The sequence below is a fragment of the Oncorhynchus masou genome, chromosome 33 (genome assembly GCF_036934945.1).
Source record: "Oncorhynchus masou masou isolate Uvic2021 chromosome 33, UVic_Omas_1.1, whole genome shotgun sequence".
In the NCBI taxonomy this organism is placed as follows: domain Eukaryota; kingdom Metazoa; phylum Chordata; class Actinopteri; order Salmoniformes; family Salmonidae; genus Oncorhynchus; species Oncorhynchus masou.
Genome location: NC_088244.1, coordinates 30,671,554 through 30,693,123, shown reverse-complemented (window position 1 = coordinate 30,693,123; position 21,570 = coordinate 30,671,554). Strand labels below are relative to the sequence as shown.

General features: G+C 42.8%; 1 long non-coding RNA gene across 2 annotated transcripts in view; it reads left to right on the top strand.

The window, feature by feature from the left end:
* The window catches only part of LOC135528242 (uncharacterized), a 28,678-nt gene that overhangs the window by 5,247 nt on the left and 1,861 nt on the right, over positions 1-21,570 (top strand). The window contains exon 4 of one of the 2 annotated variants that reach the window (XR_010453524.1): positions 21,398-21,442. The exons of the other annotated variant lie outside the window; for it this stretch is intronic. This is a non-coding gene — a long non-coding RNA (uncharacterized LOC135528242). The remainder of the gene's footprint in view (positions 1-21,397; positions 21,443-21,570) is intronic. 2 annotated transcript variants of the gene reach the window in all.

The window sequence follows — 21,570 nt, the reverse complement described above, 5'->3', positions numbered from 1 at the left end:
GAGGGTTTTTGAGCATGAACCGCCTTTTTAAGGTCACGCCACAGCATCTCAATTGGATTCAAGTCCGGACTTTGACTAGGCCACTCCAAAACCTTCATTTTGTTTAAGCCATTCAGAGGTGGACTTGCTGTTGTGTTTTGGATCATTGTCCTGCTGCAGAACCCAAGTGCGCTTCAGCTTGAGGTCACGAACTAATGGCCAGACATTCTCCTTCAGGATTTTTTGGTAGAGAGCAGAATTCATGGTTCCATCAATCACAGCAAGTCGTCCAGGTCTTGAAGCAGCCCCAGACCATCACACTACCACCACCATATTCCGGCGCCGACAGAGATGGCCGCCTCACTTCGCGTTCCTAGGAAACTATGCAGTTGTTTGTTTTTTTACGTGTTATTTCTTACATCGGTACCCCAGGTCATCTTAGGTTTCATTACATACAGTCGAGAAGAACTACTGAATATAAGAGCAGCGTCAACACACTATCAGTACGACCAAGAAAATGACTTTTGCGAAGCGGATCCTGTGTTCTGCCTTTCACCCAGGACAACGGAATGGATCCCAGCCGGCGACCCAAAAAAACGACTTCGTAAAAGAGGGAAACGAAGCGGTCTTCTGGTCAGACTCAGGAGACGGGCACATCGTGCACCACTCCCTAGCATACTTCTCGCCAATGTCCAGTCTCTTGACAACAAGATTGATGAAATCCGAGCAAGGGTAGCATTCCAGAGGGACATCAGAGACTGTAACGTTCTTTGCTTCACGGAAACATGGCTCACTGGAGAGACACTATCGGAGTCGGTGCAGCCAGCTGGTTTCTCCATGCATCGCGCCGACAGAAACAAACATTTTTCTGGTAAGAAGAGGGGCGGGGGCGTATGCTTCATGGTTAACGAGACGTGGTCACAACAAAATACAGGAACTCAAGTCCTTCTGTTCACCTGATTTAGAATTCCTCACAATCAAATGTCGACCGCATTATCCACCAAGGGAATTCTCTTAGATTATAATCACAGCCGTATATATTCCCCCGCAAGCAGACACATCGATGGCTCTGAACTAACTTTATTTGACACTTTGAAAACTGGAATCCATATATCCTGAGGCTGCATTCATTGTCGCTGGGGATTTTAACAAGGCTAATCTGAAAACAAGACTCCCTAAATTGTATCAGCATATCGATTGCGCAACCAGGGCTGGAAAAACCTTGGATCATTGCTATTCTAACTTCCGCGACGCATATAAGGCCCTGCCCCGCTCTCCTTTCGGAAAAACTGACCACGACTCCATTTTGTTGCTCCCTGCGTACAGACCGAAACTAAAAACACGAAGCTCCCTCGCTGAGGTCTGTTCAACGCTGGTCCGACCAATCTGATTCCACACTCCAAGACTGCTTCCATAAAACAACAACATTGACGAATATGCTGATTCGGTGAGCGAGTTCATTAGAACGTGCGTTGAAGATGTCGTTCCCATAGCAATGATTAAAACATTCCCAAACCAGAAACCGTGGATTGATGGCAGCATTCGCGTGAAACTGAAAGCGCGAACCACTGCTTTTAATCAGGGCAAGGTGACCGGAAACATGACCGAATACAAACAGTGTAGCTATTCCCTCCGCAAGGCAATCAAACAAGCTAAGCGTCAGTATAGAGACAAAGTAGAATCTCAATTCAACGGCTCAGACACAAGAGGTATGTGGCAGGGTCTACAGTCAATCACAGATTACAAAAAGAAAACCAGCCCAGTCACGGACCAGGATGTCTTGCTCCCAGGCAGACTAAATAACTTTTTTGACCGCTTTGAGGACAATACAGTGCCACTGACAAGGCCCGCAACCAAAACATGCGGACTCTCATTCACTGCAGCCGACGTGAGGAAAACATTTAAACGTGTTAACCCTCGCAAGGCTGCAGGCCCAGACGGCATCCCCAGCCGCGCCCTCAGAGCATGCGCAGACCAGCTGGCTGGTGTGTTTACGGACATATTCAATAAATCCCTATCCTAGTCTGTTGTTCCCACATGCTTCAAGAGGGCCACCATTGTTCCTGTTCCCAAGAAAGCTAAGGTAACTGAGCTAAACGACTACCGCCCCGTAGCACTCATTTCCGTCATCATGAAGTGCTTTGAGAGACTAGTCAAGGACCATATCACCTCCACCCTACCTGACACTCTAGACCCACTCCAATTTGCTTACTGTCCAAATAGGTCCACAGACGATGCAATCTCAACCACACTGCACACTGCCCTAAACCATCTGGACAAGAGGAATACCTATGTGAGAATGCTGTTCATCGACTACAGCTCGGCATGTAACACCATAGTGCCCTCCAAGTTCGTCATCAAGCTTGAGACCCTGGGTCTCGACCCCGCCCTGTGCAACTGGGTACTGGACTTCCTGACGGGCCGCCCCCAGGTGGTGAGGGTAGGCAACAACATCTCCACCCTGCTGATCCTCAACACTGGGGCCCCACAAGGGTGCGTTCTGAGCCCTCTCCTGTACTCCCTGTTCACCCACGACTGCGTGGCCACGTACGCCTCCAACTCAATCATCAAGTTTGCGGACGACACAACAGTGGTAGGCTTGATTACCAACAATGGCGAGACGGCCTACAGAGAGGAGGTGAGTGCCCTCGGAGTGTGGTGTCAGGAAAATAACCTCACACTCAACGTCAACAAAACTAAGGAGATGATTGTGGACTTCAGGAAACAGCAGAGGGAACACCCCCCTATCCACATCGATGGAACAGTAGTGGAGAGGGTAGTAAGTTTTAAGTTCCTCGGCGTACACATCACAGACAAACTGAATTGGTCCACCCACACAGACAGCATCGTGAAGAAGGCGCATCAGCGCCTCTTCAACCTCAGGAGGCTGAAGAAATTCGGCTTGTCACCAAAAGCACTCACAAACTTCTACCGATGCACAATCGAGTGCATCCTGGTGGGCTGTATCACCGCCTGGTATGGCAACTGCTCTGCCCACAACCGTAAGGCTCTCCAGAGGGTAGTGAGGTCTGCACAACGCATCACCGGGGGCAAACTACCTGCCCTCCAGGACACCTACACCACCCGATGTCACAGGAAGGCCATAAAGATCATCAAGGACAACAACCACCCGAGCCACTGCCTGTTCACCCCGCTATCATCCAGAAGGTGAGGTCAGTACAGGTGCATCAAAGCTGGGACCGAGAGACTGAAAAACAGCTTCTATCTCAAGGCCATCAGACTGTTAAACAGCCACCACTAACATTGAGTGGCTGCTGCCAACACACTGACTCAACTCCAGCCACTTTAATAATGGGAATTGATGGGAAACGATGTAAAATATATCACTAGCCACTTTAAACAATGCTACCTAATATAATGTTTACATACCCTACATTATTGATCTCATATGTATACGTATATACTGTACTCTATATCATCTACTGCATCTTTATGTAATACATGTATCACAAGCCACTTTAACAATGCCACTTTGTTTACATACTCATCTCATATGTATATACTGTACTCGATACCATCTACTGTATCTTGTCTATGCCGCTCTGTACCATCACTCATTCATATATCTTTATGTACATATTCTTTGTCCCCTTACACTTGTGTCTATAAGGTAGTAGTTTTGGAATTGTTAGCTAGATTACTTGTTGGTTATTACTGCATTGTCGGAACGAGAAGCACAAGCATTTCGCTACACTCTCATTAACATCTGCTAACCATGTGTATGTGACAAATAAAATTTGATTTGATATTTGACTGTTGGTATGATGTTCTTCTTCTGAAATGCTGTGTTACTTTTAAGCCAGATGTAACGGGACGCACACCTTCCAAAAAGTTAAACTTTTGTCTCATCAGTCCACAGAATATTTTCCCAAAATTCTTGGGGATCATCAAGATGTGTCACGATCGTTGGAAGCATACTCGGACCAACGTGCAGCGTGATCTGGATTCCACATCTTTTTATTTAAAGTAAGTGAACCACACAACAAAAGAATCAACGAAACGTGACGACAACGGAGTGCTAACATGCAACTACACAAACAATATCCCACAAAACACAGGTGGAAAAAATGCTACTTAAATATGATCCCCAATTAGAGACAACGATTACCAGCTGCCTCTAATTGGGAATCATACAAAATCACCAACATAGAAAAACAAAAGTAGAACCCCACATAGAAATAATAAACTAGACTAAACCCCCAGTCACGCCCTGACCTACTCCACCATAGACAATAAGGGCTCTCTCTGGTCAGGACGTGACAAGATGTTTTTTGCCAAAAGTGAGACGAGCCTTTACGTTCTTTTTGACGAGCCATTACATTATTTTTTCAGCAGTGGTTTTCGCCTTGGAACTCTGCCATGGATGCCATTTTTGCCCAGTCTCTTTCTTATGGTTGAGTCATGAACACTGACCTTAACTGAGGAAAGTGAGACCTGCAGTTCTTTAGATGCTGTTGTGGGTTCTTTAGTGACTTCTTGGATGAGTTGTCGCTGCGCTCTTGGGGTAATTTTGGTAGGCCGGCCACTCCTGGGAAGTTTCCCCAATGTTCCAATTTTTCTCCATTTGTGGATCATGGCTCTCAGAGTGGTTCGCTGGAGTCCCAAAGCTTTAGAAATGGCTTTGTAACCCTTTCCAGACTGATAGATGTCAATTACTTTGTTTCTCATCTGTTCCTGAATTTCTTTGGATCGCAGCATGATGTCTTTTTTTCAGATCTTTTGGCCTACTTCATTTTGTCAGGTTCTATTTAAGTGATTTCTTGATTCAACCGGTCTGGCAGTAAATAGGCCTGGGTGTGGCTAGTGAAATTGAACTCAACTTTCCAAAAAATGTGATTAACCACAGTAAATTCATGATTTAACAAGGGGGGGCAATCACTTTGTCACATAGGGCCATGAAGGTTCGGATAGCTTTTTTCCCTTAATAAACAAAATTATCACTTAAAAACTGCATTTTGTGTTTACTTGGGTTATCTTTGCGTAATATTAACATTTGTTTGATGATCTGTAACAAATGTGCAAATAAAAAAAAAGAAATCAGGAAGAGGGCAAATACTTTTTCACAGCACTGTATTATGTTTCTGCTTTAGGCTATCCTCTGTGTTGTAGTTTTTGCAGTTTTAAATTTCCCGAAATTCTACACATTTTGCCAAGACTTATGCCATGTTAATGATATCTAAGTGAGAGTGACAAACAAAATTAATGGGGCCCCCATGGAGGTCAGGGCCCCTGGGCACAAGTTTAGATAGCTGGCTAGACTAACTTACATGACACTGCAACAAAATTTCCCCATGGGGACAATAAAGTCAGTAAAGTAATTTGTACAAGTAGGTAGGGGTGAAGTGACTATGCATAAATAAGAAACAGTGAGTAGCAGCAGTGTACATGTAGGTAGGGGTGAAGTGACTATGCATAGATAATAAACAGTGAGTAGCAGCAGTGTACAGAACAAATGGGGGGGGGGGGGGGGTGTCAATATAAATAGTCCGGTGGCCGTTTTATTAATTGTTCAGCAGTCTTATGGCTTGGGGGTAGAAGCTGTTAAGGAGACTTTTGGTCCTAGATTTGGCGCTCAAGTTGACTGTGCCTTTAAACAGCTTGGAAAATTCCAGAAAATTATGTCACAGCTTTAGAAACTTCTGATAGGCTAATTGACATAATTTGAGCCAATTTTTATTTTTTATTTTTTTATTTAACCTTTATTTTACTAGGCAAGTCAGTTAAGAACAAATTCTTATTTTCAATGACGGCCTAGGAACAGTGGGTTAACTGCCTGTTCAGGGGCAGAACGACAGATTTTGTACCTTGTCAGCTCGGGGATTTGAACTTATTTGTGGGTGTGCCTGTGGATGTCTTTCAAAGCCTACCTTCAAACTCAGTGCCTCTTTGCTTGACATCATGGGAAAATCAAAAGAAATCAGCCAAGACCTCAGAAAAAAATGTGTAGACCTCCACAAGTCTGGTTCATCCTTGGGAGCAATTTCCAAATGCCTGAAGGTACCACGTTCATCTGTACAAACAATAGTACGCAAGTATAAACACCATGGGACCACGCAGCCGTTATACCGCTCAGGAAGGAGACGCATTCTGTCTCCTAGAGATGAATGTACTTTGGTGCGAAAAGTGCAAATCAATCCCAGAACAACAGCAAAGGACCCTGTGAAGATGCTGGAGGAAACAGGTATAAAAGTATCTATATCCACAGTAAAGCGAGTCCTATATCGACATAACCTGAAAGGCCGCTCAGCAAGGAAGAAGCCACTGCTCCAAAATCGCCATATAAAAGCCAGACTATGGTTTGCAAAAGCACATGGGAACAAAGACTGTACTTTTTGGAGAAATGTCCTCTGGTCTGATGAAACAAAAATAGAACTGTTTGGCCATAATGACCATTGTTATGTTTGGAGGAAAAAAGGGGGAGGCTTGCAAGCCGAAGAACGCCATCCCAACCGTGAAGCACCGGGGTGGCAGCATCATGTTGTGGGAGTGCTTTGCTGCAGGAGGGATTGGTGCACTTCACAAAATAGATGGCATCATGAGGATGGTATATTACGTGGATATATTGAAGCAACATCAGTCAGGAAGTTAAAGCTTGGTCGCAAATGTGTCTTCCAAATAGACAATGACCCCAAGTATACTTCCAAAGTTGTGGCAAAATGGCTTAGAGACAACAAAGTCAAGGTGTTGGAGTGGCCATCACAAAGCCGTGACCTCAATCCTATAGAAAATGTGTGGGCAGAACTGTAAAAGCATGTGCGAGTAAGGAGGCCTTACAAACCTGACTCAGTTACACCAGCTTTTGTCAGGAGGAATGGGCCAAAATTCACCCAACTGTGGGAAGCTTGTGGAAGGCTACCTGAAACATTTGACCCAAGTTAAACTATTTGAAAGGCAATGCTACCAAATGCTAATTGAGTGTATAAAAACTTCTGACCCACTGGGAATGTGATGAAAAAAACCACATTGGTGCAGCTGGCTTCCGGGTTGGATGAGCGTTGTCTTAAGAAGCAGTGCGGCTTGGTTGGGTTGTGTATTGGAGGACGCATGACTTTCAACCTTCGTCTCTCACGAGCCCGTACGGGAGTTGTAGCGATGAGACAAGATAGTAGCTACTAAACAATTGGATACCACGAAATTGAAGAGAAAAAGGGGTAAAAAAAAAAGTTTCAAAAGATAGTATTTATTCTCGGAGCGCGCTGCCATGTGACCACAAACAACAGTTTAAATACAAAATATGACATCATAGGTTATAAAACATTCTTTCTCCCAACAGTTCAAAACGTTTATTCCCACCCCTTTGCTCTCTCCCTCCAGATACACAGTTAAATGAGATAACTTCAGAAGGTTTTTCATCCATCACCATTCAGCAGACAGTTCCAACTAATGGAAAACCTAAGAAAACACACACTGCCTTATCTGAACAGCTAAGTTGAGTCGGTTCAACCATAGGTTAATGACCCTTTCTGCTTACTTTTAAAAAACACTTCCAATCTTCTCCAACCTGGCTGGAATGGTATTTATTTAATGTAATTACCCCCCTGTTATATGCTCCACAATCCCTCACTTATGAATTCATATTGTTAATCAGATATAATAAAACAGAGTATAAGTTTACTTAGTTACAGTTCTATTTAAAATGTGGATATTGTTTAGTCATTATTCATAAAATTCCTAACAGGTGGTTAGCTACCAGTCTTTCTTTCCGGCTCTCTCTGCTTCGTATATTAGCCAACCAGACCTAATATTGATGATGTAGGCTAAATCAAGTGTTAATCAAATGTCATGCTGATGTGGCAGTACTGTTGATAATTAAACCATGTAGCTAGCTACACACACTCGACCGATGACCGCGTCTGTCAAGCCATGCGTGTTTGGAGACAGGGCAGACAAGGGAAAAAGGTGCAACTTGTTGCGGAGCAGGCTCTGTACATGGCATATCAACAGGGGCAACCGACAGACGAACGGGGTGGCGAACTTCACTCACAACAACTTGTGGGCAGTGGGTTCCGAACAGCAATGACAAAACAATTACACAAAAAGTATTTTGGAAATTATACCACCACCCAAAAGGCCACTTTGGAGATTGGGAAGGGCAAAAGGGTATGTGCTCTAAACATGTAGAGCCCTATACGTGTACGTGCCTGCTGTGAACCTCATTGGTATCGGCATGTTAAAGTTTATGCTAAGAATGAAACATCTCTACATCTTATTGTTTATACCAATAGCCCAAACCTGGTCAAGTAGAAGCTTCTTTATTTTAATTTTGTCCCCAATGTGTGGAAATTAAATATACCTTCTTTCCCAAATGATGTCCCAGCCAGCCTCACAAGTAAAACTAGACTAGTCAAGGTGACATAACGTTTGTAAAAGCAAGCGTGATGTGAAAAGCATCCAATTGAGATGCTGTGCATGCAATTTGGAACCAAATCAGCACATGGAACAACCAAGACCGTGCACCAGCTAATTTAAATAAAGGTACAACTTTAAGCTCTAAATTAAGCATAAAACAGTATCAACAATTAAAGTAATTTAATACTATCAACGTTAAATGCCAGGGAATCATGACTATGCTCACTGATTAAATTAGCTTAGATAGCTATTCATACAGCTTGCGTCTACTGTTGCAACTGCTTTCTTGATTGTGTTAGCTGGCATATCAAGTGACTAGTGTATTGTTGGTTTACCAGCAGGGTAGACGATGTAGCTAGCAACTAATGCTCTATCATTGACATTGGACGTCTTCTACTTGAGTAGCTTGTAAACAAGTTGGCATTTTGCTTGGTGTTTATTTTGGTCGGTTCCTCAACACGTGAAATGCCGATGTTCGTAGAAGACCCCGCTCAGTTCTCCAAGCCAAGACTTAAGTCGGAGTTGATAGCCCACAATGTTACGCTTCCTGCGGCAGAGCGCAAGTCCATATGAAACTATAATTGAAACACATCAGTCAAGAAAATGCTCCAGATATCTCTAGCGACAAGGAAGATGACCAGCAAGACGTTGTGAAAGTCCAAGACATTGCATAGAAAAAAATACTAAATGTATTTGAAGGAGCATTTCACGATCTGCCATAATGATATTCCACCTCTTGGGATTCTAGGTCGATTTAAGTATTTTGAACACTTTTACTTGAACGGACCAAAATGAGTCGGCTCACTGAAAAGACTCGGAATGCCCACAGTGAGTAGAACTGTCATGTCAATAGGACAGATAATTATTTGTATTAAGTTGCTCGAGTGAATGGCTTTACTAATCCTCAAGGCTTGAGAATCAAGCCAAAACAATTTTATATACATTGTTGCAGACGTGTGTTCTTCTGATCTAGATCAATTGATCTTTCTAAACTCAGCAAAAAAATAAATTTCTCTCACTGTCAACTGCGTTTATTTTCAGCAAACTTAACATGTGTAAATATTTGTATGAACATAACAAGATTCAACAACTGAGACATAAACTGAACAAGTTCCACAGATGAACAGAAATTGAATAATGTGCCCCTGAACAAAGGGGGGGGGGGGGTCAAAAGTAATAGTCAGAATCTGGTGTGGCCACCAGCTGCATTAAGTACTGCATTGCATCTTCTCCTCATGGACTGCACCAGATTTGCCAGTTCTTGCTGTGAGATGTTACCCCACTCGTCCACCAAGGCACCTGCAAGTTCCCAGACATTTCTGGGGGGGAATGGCCCTAGCCATCACACTCCGATCCAACACGTCCCAGACGTGCTCAGTGGGATTGAGATCCAGAACACTGACATTCCTGTCTTGCAGGAAATCTCGGACAGAACAAGCAGTATGGCTGGTGGCATTGTCATGCTGGAGGGTCATGTCAGGATGAGCCTGAAGGAAGGGTACCACATGAGGGAGGGGGATGTCTTCCCTCTAACGCACAGCGTTGAGTTTGCCTGCAATGACAACAAGCTCAGTCCGATGATGCTGTGACACCCCCCCAGACCATGATGGACCCTCCACCTCAATCTCGCTCCAGAGTACAGGCCTCGGTGTAACTCTCATTCTTTCGACGATAAATGCAAATCCGACCATCACCCCTTCTGAGACAAAACCGTGACTCGTCAGTGATGAGCACTTTTTGCCAGTCCTGTCTGGTCCAGCGACGATGGGTTTGTGCTCATAGGCGACGTTGTTGCCGGTGATGTCTGGCTTGTAGGCCTGCCTTACAACAGGCCTACAAGCCCTTAGTCCAGCCTCTCTCAGCCTATTGCGGACAGTCTGAGCACTGATGGAGGGAGCGTGCGTTCCTGGTGTAACTCGGGCAGTTGTTTGATGCCATCCTGTACCTGTCACGCAGGTGTGATCCTGTGCAGGTGTTGTTACATGTGGTCTGCCACTGCGAGGACGATCAGCTGTCCGTCCTGTCTCCCTGTAGCGCTGTCTTAGGCATCTCACAGTACAGACATTGCAATTTATTGCATTGGCCAAATCTGCAGTCCTGATGCATCCTTGCACTTATTGACGATAGTTTTGTTGCTCTAAACATTAACAAGCATTGCCTTTGGTAGTGTTTTGGAAACATAAGGATCATATCACCAAGAAATCATTAAACAAAAACAAAAGGTAAATTACTACACACCTTTTATAGGTTCAGTGTTCCCACACGGCCATATCTTCATGTTACAGTGCTTGTTTACAGAAGACAATATGTGTTCGAATACCCATACTAATGTACTGTATACTACATACTATTAGGTCATTTTAGTATACTGTAAATGGAACAGTATCCTTTCAGTTGAGCGTACTAGCTCTTTGCCAGTCTACCGGAAGTTGATGCTGTTGCTATGCAACCTCTTCCTAGCTAGTTAGCATAACAAATTACTAGTTAAACATTTTACAACTTAGGGTGTGTTCTTAAATTCAAATCTGGAGTGCCAGAGTGCGCTCGTAAATTCAGAGTGTTTCGCTCTCGGAGTGCACACTGGATGCTCGGGACCGAAGAGTAGCGTCGATTTGAGTGTTCTGACCTTACAAGTTGGATAATCTAGAAGAAACGAGTAATTTCCCAGTGTTTGTGATTATACCCTGATGAAGACAGCTTGGCTGTCTCAACGTTGGTAATTACATTTATGCATCTGAGCTCCTAGAGTGTGCGGCTCTCTTTTATTTTCAAGTTTTCTACTCCGCTAGCCAGCACCTCGCCTAAATAGGTGTACGTTACTTTTTCTTCTATATTGTTCTGTTACCCAGTAAACAGCACTCTACCGACAAAAAAGCTCTTAAACGATGCCGAATTATAATTATTTTCCTGACACTGGTCATAGACCCATACAAGATTACTTTGAATATAGCCAAAGGGAGCGTGATAAGAGCCCCACCGGGCCTTCACAACTGGACTACCGACTTTATCTGCCCGAGGGAGTTATCCAGCTGGCTCCTCCGTCGCGACGTTACCTGAACGCCCATCTGCGGCCCGCTAATCGTTAGCTGTCTTATCGGCTGCTATCTGAATAGATCTATTGGACAGTTATTATTATTTTTTTCTTGGGCCTCTATAACTATATCAATTTTTTTTGCGAATTGATCCCCTCTACCACACGGAACCCCACTAATCCTACCGACGGAAACGCACGAGGTGGCTAAAAACAGACCTCCATCCTATGCTAGCTTGCTACCGATGGCCCGGCTAGTTGTCTGAATCACCGTGACCTCAACCAACCTCACTACTCACTGGACCCTTTTGATCACTCGACTAAGCATGCCTCTCCTTAATGTCAATATGCCTTGTCCATTGCTGTTCTGGATAGTGTTTATTGGCTTATTTCACTGTAGAGCCTCTAGTCCTGCTCACTATACCTTATCCAACCTATTAGTTCCACCACCCACACATGCGATGACATCTCCTGGTTTCAATGATGTTTCTAGAGACAATATCTCTCTCATCATCACTCAATACCGAGGTTTACCTCCACTGTATTCACATCCTACCATACCTACCAACTGATTTCCCTCCATCTATCTTTAGAGCTCGTGCTGCTAGGCGACCTAAACTGGAACATGCTTAACACCCCAGCCATCCTACAATCTAAGCTTGATGCCCTCAATCTCACACAAATTATCAATGAACCTACCAGGTACAACCCCAAATCAGTAAATACGGGCACCCTCATAATGTCATCCTAACTAATTCGCCCTCCAAATACACCTCCGCTGTCTTCAACCAAGATCTCAGCGATCACTGCCTCATTGCCTGCGTCCGTAATGGGTCAGCGGTCAAACGACCTCCACTCATCACTGTCAAACGCTCCCTGTAACACTTCAGCGAGCAGGCCTTTCTAATCAACCTGGCCAGGGTATCCTGGAAAGATATTGATCTCATCCCGTCAGTAGAGGATGCCTGGTTATTTTTTTTAAATGCCTTCCTAACCATCTTAAATAAGCATGCCCCATTCAAGAAATGTAGAACCAGGAACAGATATAGCCCTTGGTTCTCCCCAGACCTGACTGCCCTTAACCAACACAAAACAATCCTATGGCGTTCTGCATTAGCATCGAACAGCCCCCGTGATATGCAGCTTTTCAGGGAAGCTAGAAACCAATATACATACACGGGCAGTTAAAAAAAACCAAGGCTAGCTTTTTCAATCAAAATTTGCTTCCTGCAACACTAACTCAAAAAAAAAAAGTTCTGGGACACTGTAAAGTGTCCATGGAGAATAAGAACACCTCCTCCCAGCTGCCCACGGCACTGAAGATAGGAGACAGGGTCACCACTGATAAATCCACTATACATGACAATTTCAATAAGCATTTTTCTACGGCTGGCCATGCTTTCCACCTGGCTACCCCTACCCCGGTCAACAGCACTGCACCCCCCACAGCAACTCGCCCAAGCCTTCCCCATTTCTCCTTCTCTCAAATCCAGTCAGATGATGTTCTGAAAGAGCTGCAAAATCGGGACCCCTACAAATCAGCCGGGCTAGACAATCTGGACCCTTTCTATCTAAAATTATCTGCCAAAATTGTTGCCACCCCTACAAGCCTGTTCAACCTCTCTTTCGTGTCGTCTGAGATTCCCAAAGATTGGAAAGCAGCTGTGGTCATCCCCCTCTTCAAAGGGGGGGGGACACTCTTGACCCAAACTGCTACAGACCTATATCTATCCTACCCTGTCTTTCTAAAGGTCTTCGAAAGCCAAATCAACAAACAGATTACCGACCATTTCGAATCTCACCATACCCTCTCTGCTATGCAATCTGGTTTCAGAGCTGGTCATGGGTGCACCTCAGCCACGCTCAAGGTCCTAAACGATATCTTAACCGCCATCGATAAGAAACATTACTGTGCAGCTGTATTCATTGATCTGGCCATGGCTTTCGTCTCTGTCAATCACCACATCCTCATCAGCAGACTCGACAGCCTTGGTTTCTCAAATGATTGCCTCGCCTGGTTCACCAGCTACTTCTCTGATAGAGTTCAGTGTGTCAAATCGGAGGGTCTGTTGTCCGGACCTCTGGCAGTCTCTATGGGGGTGCCACAGGGTTCAATTCTTCTCTGTATACATCAATGATGTCGCTCTTGCTGCTGGTGAGTCTCTGATCCACCTCTACGCAGACGACACCATTCTGTATACTTCTGGCCCTTCTTTGGACACTGTGTTAACAACCCTCCAGGCAAGATTCAATTCCATAAAACTCTCCTTCCGTGGCCTCCAATTGCTCTTAAATACAAGTAAAACTAAATGCATGCTCTTCAACCGATCGCTGCCCGCACCTGCCCGCCTGTCCAACATCACTACTCTGGACGGCTCTGACTTAGAATACGTGGACAACTACAAATACCTAGGTGTCTGGTTAGACTGTAAACTGTCCTTCCAGACCCACATCAAACATCTCCAATCCAAAGTTAAATCTAGAATTGGCTTCCTATTTCGCAACAAAGCATCCTTCACTCATGCTGCCAAACATACCTTTGTAAAACTGACCATCCTACCAATCCTCGACTTCGACGATGTCATTTACAAAATAGCCTCCAATACCCTACTCAACAAATTGGATGCAGTCTATCACAGTCTACCACCACTGCGACCTGTACGCTCTCATTGGCTGGCCCTTGCTTCATACTCGTCGCCAAACCCACTGGCTCCAGGTCATCTACAAGACCCTGCTAGGTAAAGTCCCCCCTTATCTCAGCTCGCTGGTCACCATAGCGTCACCCACCTGTAGCACACGCTCCAGCAGGTATATCTCTTTGGTCACCCCCAAAACCAATTCTTTCTTTGGCCGCCTCTCCTTCCAGTTCTCTGCTGCCAATGACTGGAACGAACTACAAAAATCTCTGAAAGTGTTTCCAGTTATCTCCCTCACTAGCTTTAAGCACCAGCTGTCAGAACAGCTCACAGATTACTGCACATAGCCCATCTATAATTTAGCCCAAACAACTACCTCTTTCCTTACTATATTTATCTTATTTATTTTGCTCCTTTGCACCCCATTATTTTTTAAATTTCTACTTTGCACATTTTTCCACTGCAAATCTACCATTCCAGTGTTTTACTTGATATATTGTATTTACTTTGCCACCATGGCTTTTTTTGCCTTTACCTCCCTTATCTCAACTCATTTGCTCACATCGTATATAGACTTGTTTCTACTGTATTATTGACTGCATGTTTGTTTTACTCCATATGTAACTCTGTGTTGTTGTATGTGTCGAACTGCTTTGCTTTATCTTGGCCAGGTCGCAATTGTAAATGAGAACTTGTTTTCAACTTGCCTACCTGGTTAAATAAAGGTGAAATGAATCAAATAAAAATAAGATCATTGTGTCGGAGTCCCGTTTTGACATGCCGGGAGGTAATTCTGACCTCTCGAAAGAACTGTTACATTTATCTAAACGCCAGACGAGAACGCATCTACATTTCGTCACTCTTAGTGATTATGTCCGTCAAGGCATTATTCCATGGGGACTCAGGTGGCAAAAAGTATCATCATTTGGACAGCGCACAGATGATTTCTGTGAGCCATCCTGAACAAATGCTCTATTGATTTAATGACATTAATTGTTGACCAGTTGAAAAATAATTTTCTTGAAATGGATAACACGATTAAAGACAAACGCACAGCTCTACAAATAGCTGCTAATGATGATGGCGTATTCAATGAATAGCGCTACAGAACAAGTTGACTACAGAAATAAAGGAACTTAAAATCAAGAAATTGAACCAAGACAAAAAAGATAAGGCCGAGGATAAAGTCTACTTCTGGAGAAACCCTGACAAGGGAAGTCCTGCTCCCCCTCTCCATTACAGACGCAGGAGGGACGCCGCTTACTTCGATCCACCCCCGTCTGATCAACGCTCTACAACCAGCGCCTCATCGGCTTCCAGTGGTAGTTTTTTATTCAACGAGAGACTGAACGGACCGAAGGGCGGAGGTGGCCGCAGGCACGCGCATCGACGAGATGCCGCAACCCACGGGGTAAGAAGAAACGACTCTCAGAGGCAGAGGAGACCGTTCACACGGTCCCAGAACCCACGGGACTGAGTGTCTTTAATTTATCAAGCAAGATATTGAGCCCTGCCCATTTCTCGTTGCTTAATAAAGGGTTATCTTTTGTGCCTACAATCCAGTGCAACGACTGTGATGTTAAGGTAGACATGTTTAAGTTTTTTAGAAACATCCGTTTAATGGAATACTTTAGCTCCCCTAATTCTGACACTTCTATTGAACCAGTAGATTGCTCTCCTGCACATACTCCGACTCCTTTTAGAAGAACAAGTTATTCTATACCTCCAGCCAATCGCAATCACTCTATCGAGACATATTGCAGACTTGTGGAAAAAGATGTTGGACTTCTCCTTAAGAACAAACAGGAGTCCAAATCTTTCCATAATTTACCTAAGGATGAAAAGCAAGCTTTGCCTGATTTACAATCCGATACGTCAGTCCTTATTTGTCCTGCTGATAAGGGTGGGTCGGTTGTACTCATGGATAGGACAGCTTATGTAAATGAGGGTCATAGACAGCTGCTTGACAACACCTTTATAAGAAACTCAGAAGTGACCCTACTTCCCAATTTCAGAATACTCTCTTTACTGTCCTAGATGGGTATTTAAGTTCTGGTCAGATAGCCAAAAAGTCATGTTCTTTTTTGGTTATTCAACACCCTAAAATTGCCACTTTCTATACTTTGCCGAAATTACACAATAATGTTACACAACCTCCAGGGCGCCCTATTGTAGCGGGTATTGATGCAGTAACGGCCCTCTATCTACTTTTGTTGACTTTTTTATTAGACCACTCGCAGAACAGCTCCCGTCCTTTGTAAAGGACACCAGCAGTATGATCTCTATCATTGAATCTCTTGATCCTCTCCCTGAGAATACCTTGTTAGTTACTTTTGATGTTGAGTCGTTATACACAAATATTCCACACGAGGGCGGTATTGAAGCTATGGAACATTTTCTTCTGCAACGTGACCCTAATGAACTACCTTCCAGTGCATGCATTATAACATTGGCTGAAATAGTAGTCACACATAACTATTTCTTTATTCAGACGAAGGGTACTGCTATGGGATCTCCCATGGCTCCTAACTATGCTAATTTGTATGTGGGTTACATGGCGAAACAGTCTATTTTCAATCCTCTCAAAAATGTTTTCTTGCCTAACATATTATTTGGAAACGGTATATTGATGATATTTTTGTTCTATGGATCATTTGAGATTTACTATGCAATCTGATACTCGTCAAATCATTTTTCTTGATCTTATGATATTTTGTGAAGATAATGTTCTGATCTTTACAGGAGGCTTACTGATCTTAACAGTTGGTTGAGGGCTGATAGTTGTCACCCACTTCCCTTGAAAAATAGTTTGCCCTACAGCCAATTATCGAATCAAAAGAATTTGCAAAATCAGATTTCGACAGAAATATGGCTGAGACGCAAAGAAAGTTCAAGGAGAGGGGCTACAAAAATGATCAGATTAATATTGCCATTGAGAAAATTCAAAACAAAACGAGACATGACCTTTTTCAAGGTCAGTCTCGCAAAAATACTCATTCTTGTGTTCTAACTACCCGCTATTCAAAGCATTCTGAACAAATTAAGGGAATTGTTCACAAACATTGGCACATTCTAAAATCCGATGATAGTCTCCGTAATGTGTTTTCGGACCTTTCCTTGGTCGTATTCTCGTGGGGCATAAATCTCAGAGACCAGTTGGTACACTGATTTACCACCCCAAAATATTCCCGAACAACGTCTATTTGCGCCCCTACTGGATGGAAATTACAAGTGTAATGGCTGTGCTCCATGCAATGGCACTTATAAATGTAGATCCTTCAAACACCCGAAACAGGGAAATCGATCCCAATCAAAGGTGTTATTACGTGCTCCACTAAGCCAGTTATTTATCTTATAACTTGTCCTTGTGGTAAAAATTATGTGGGTAAAACAAAGCGCGAATTAAAAGTACGTATCTCAGAGCATCGTAGCACCATTAGGTGTAAAAACTTGACTTACCCAGTTGCGGCCCACTTTTTTGGAAGCAGGCCACTCGATTTCGTCTCTGCGTTATATTGGCATCGAACATGTCACCCTCCCTAGGAGAGGGGGTGACCTTGATAATTTATTGTTAAAACGAGAGTCTGCCTGGATGTTTAATTTAAAGACCCTTGCTCCCTTCGGTCTCAACGTAGACTTTGATCTGAAGCCATTCTTGTGATTATTGTGACTTTGCCATTGTAATTGTTTGTAAGCTTGTGTAGTCTAAAATGAATCTATGATCGTATGATATCCATTTGTTGTTTGTATGCTGTTCTTTGTATTCCATTTTAATATTTGAGAATGAACCAATGATATTAGGCCACTCTTGGCCATGATTACCGACACCTGTGTCGTTTGACACTATATAAACGAGTCATTCCGCAGTGTTTGTGATTATACCCTGATGAAGACAGCTTGGCTGTCGAAATGTCGGTAATTAAATATTTGCATCTGAGCTCCTAGAGTGTGCGTCTCTCATTTATTTTCAAACGTACAAGTTGGATAGCCTTTTAGTTAATATACTGGCATGTTTGATGTATAAGTAGCTAGCTAACATACCAGTACATACTGCTGTAATGATATGCTATGGTACGTAAGGACAGCGTAACTAACAAATTGTTAGTCAACATAACGTGTAAGGTAACTTATTTGAAAAGTAATTACTTTAATACATTGCATACATTTTTTTTAAACATTTGTTATAATTAGTTAAAGCAATGAATTTGTATCTGCTATCGTTGGACTTCGGCTGCATATTTTCTTCAAATCTGAAAGCGATGTGAAGCCACGTCCGTTTCCTGAAGAATTGCATTATCGTCCCTGAAGTGCAGAAACAGTATCCTCTGCATGTATACTTCATATTTTGGCGAATTTGGTACAACGTCCGGGAACTTTTGGCATACTAACTATATCCATACTATGACCAATAAGAATAAATATGATATATATACTCAATTCACGTCACAAATAGTGTAGCTAGTATGAGTGTTCGAACACAGCTATAGATAGCTAACTCGCACAGGTAGCAATCTAGCGTGCAGGGTTGGGTAGGTTACATTCTAAATGTAATCCTTTACTAGTTAGCTGTCAAATTCAGCAGTAACGTTTGAATTATTCAAACTCAGTAACACAATCTGATTACTTTCAGTTACTTTTTGATTACTTTCCTGTTAAGTGGTTGCCATGAATTTCATATTAACTTACAAGCAGCTCGATGGCAAGTAAAATTCTGTATTTCATATTACAGTATAGTTCCTGTAATATAAATATGGTATCAAAGCAAGTACCGTGTAATGACAAACAGTAGACCTACAATACTGTATTATACTGTAAAATGTAAATTCTACCGTAATCAGCACAAATTAATTACATTTATTGAGGAGAGGGTTTTGTATTTTACTGTAATTGCAAGGGATTGGTGGAAGCAGGTTGGCTGCTCGGTAAAGTGTTTATAATTACAGCATATTAATAACTATTTGGTGTTTTTATATCACTTGCACTTATAGAGGCCTCAACAAAGACTTCCAAACTGGCAGCGACGATAGGGCAAAACAGACCAAAAGGACAGGTCAAAATAAATACTAAATACTACACATTAAAGTGGCAATCAGCAGTTGAAACAAAAAATCTAAAAAGCTGCGTGATGGGGCTGGAGAAATGGTTCCACTCTAATTCATAGACCGAGTTATGGATGTAAGGACTGACCATCCATAGTTTTAACCATGTTTTGAGGCTATGCAGTGTTTGTTTACATTTGCTTTGTTTACAAACATTGGAGTAAAACAAGCTTATTTTGGGTTCTGATGGGGTACGATAGAACCCAAATATAAGTTACATTCTTCAAGAATCAATGGGTATACATAATTAATTTACAAGTTCAAAAATGGATGTAGCTACTGATAATTGCCCCTTTTAATCTCTGTATTTGATCTGTCTATACTTGATAATACAACTTATCCATATGGTACTTTGTACAATGTCTTTAGTTTGAAATGGATCTCTGTGTGTGTGACAGATAGACCTGGTGGTGACTATGAGAGGAAGCTACAAAGGCTACTAGAACCTGCCCAGACAGAACGGTGGCACAGGAGATGCAGACCAGTACTCTGATAGTGAAGAATAGTGGGGTATAATCATTAAGATGTGTTACAGACAGATGTGGATTCTGTATGCTAAAATGGATGACAAAACGGTGTCCTCAAACAAGGATGTGTTTACCTCTGATTCTGTTGGTCTTCCTTGTTCTGAACCTGAGACTTTCATTAGAGAAATAATATCAGCATGGTAATGAACAGGTGAGTGGTTCATACTAGGATCTTATTTTGAGACCCTGATCAAAGAATAGTGAACGTTCTATGCAGCAATGTCATTCTCCTCAAGTAAGGAACATTTTTTACCTGCAGTGCCACCTTGTGACAGTAGTTAGGTATTTCTGTGCTTGGGTTCTAATGCAAACTGTCTCAGTGGTGTCTCAGTGGTTCTCAGCTCAGTTACTCCTTACTTTTAACAGATGGAACGGCACTCTCTGAATAATAAGAAAGCTGAATATCATTATCAGTGTTTTATGCCATCGTTGAGAATGTTAAATCTGACAACTACTTAGACCACCAGTACCCTTATTTACAAATTATTCACAAATTCAACATTTTAAAATGGGTGATGGAATTATTTCTGGAGTGTAATGTTTTTGTGTAATGGGATAACCATGATGCTACCCTGGTAGGGTGTTTGGAGAGCTCTGGGCGCTATGAATTCAATCCCAAGAGGAATGTGGCTGTCTTCCACAACAGCAGAGGGGAGGGGGGGGGCAGTTGCCCCCATCGCCTGTTACACCTGGGCATGGAGTTGGGCGGAGCAGAACATCCTCTCTGCTAGGACATACCACAGGATCAGTAACCCTTTAAAAAAACTCACTCATTAACTCTTCAAAGGGAATGGAATCTCTGCTCTTCTTGCAATGTTTTTCATCTTGAATCTGCACATTATGCACTCTTCTCACACTCCAAAGCTGGTGCATATTTTGGGTTTTAAGGGACAACTTAAGGGATCAAGCAAGCCGTTGGAGCATATTTTTGGATGTCCTGTTATTGGGCTGTAGCTCTAAACAACTTAACTTAACCCATGCAGGTGTAGCCTCCATCTGTATCTCTGGGTGGCGGTTGTAATGATTCCTTCTATTCCTTTTCTCAGAGATTCAGCATTACTGAGATGGTAGAGGAGGAAAGTTTGTTTTGATCTGGTTTTTATCTAATCTTGACAATCACATCAACCTAAATATCTAATCCCCACTAAAGTGATGACCAATGAGTGATATTCTGTATTTACGTTTTCCTCTGGAATCACAGATTGAGAGTCAAAGCCCACTCTCCACAGAAGCACACTGGGAGTAATATTCTGGGACCTTGGCCAAGGCCCTACCGGGTCAGTAGTAATCACAAACATTTCAGTAATCTTATCTGTAACAAGCTGTTGTTGGTGGTTACTGGGTGGATGTTGTTAGGTTCTAAATAAACAAGAGTAAAAACTCACAGACAACTATGAAAAGCTCAAACCAAGTTTTCACCCAATGGTGACAAAGACATATTCACACAAGCACGGGTATTTAAACATTCCCCCTATACTGAGTCTCCTCCTTATACATATGGACAGCCAATACATCTCTGTTGCTAGACAGGACTTTAGTGATTCCTGTTCTTTCTCACTTCATCTGACCTTGGCCCAAATTCCTCACTCCTCCCCAACTCATGGTTGTCCTGTTGACTTGTACCAGACTGTGGCCTTTCTCATTTCCACAGGATACCTGATGTCTAACAGTAACATGTTCTGACAATGTAAACGTTCTGCATTCGCCTCTCTCCCTCAGTAACATGAAATATCCTTGTTTATATTTCAACTTTAGAATTCAGAACCCATCCAGGTGATTCACTGGGCTGCGGTTAACAGAGTGAGTAGAGGGGATGTGGAATATACTTTTAATTATTATTTTTCTCACTTCTTGTAGCAGGACATGGCGATGGTGGACAAGTATACCATGGCTAACCGATCACCTTGCGTCCCCCCAAAGACCTCCTT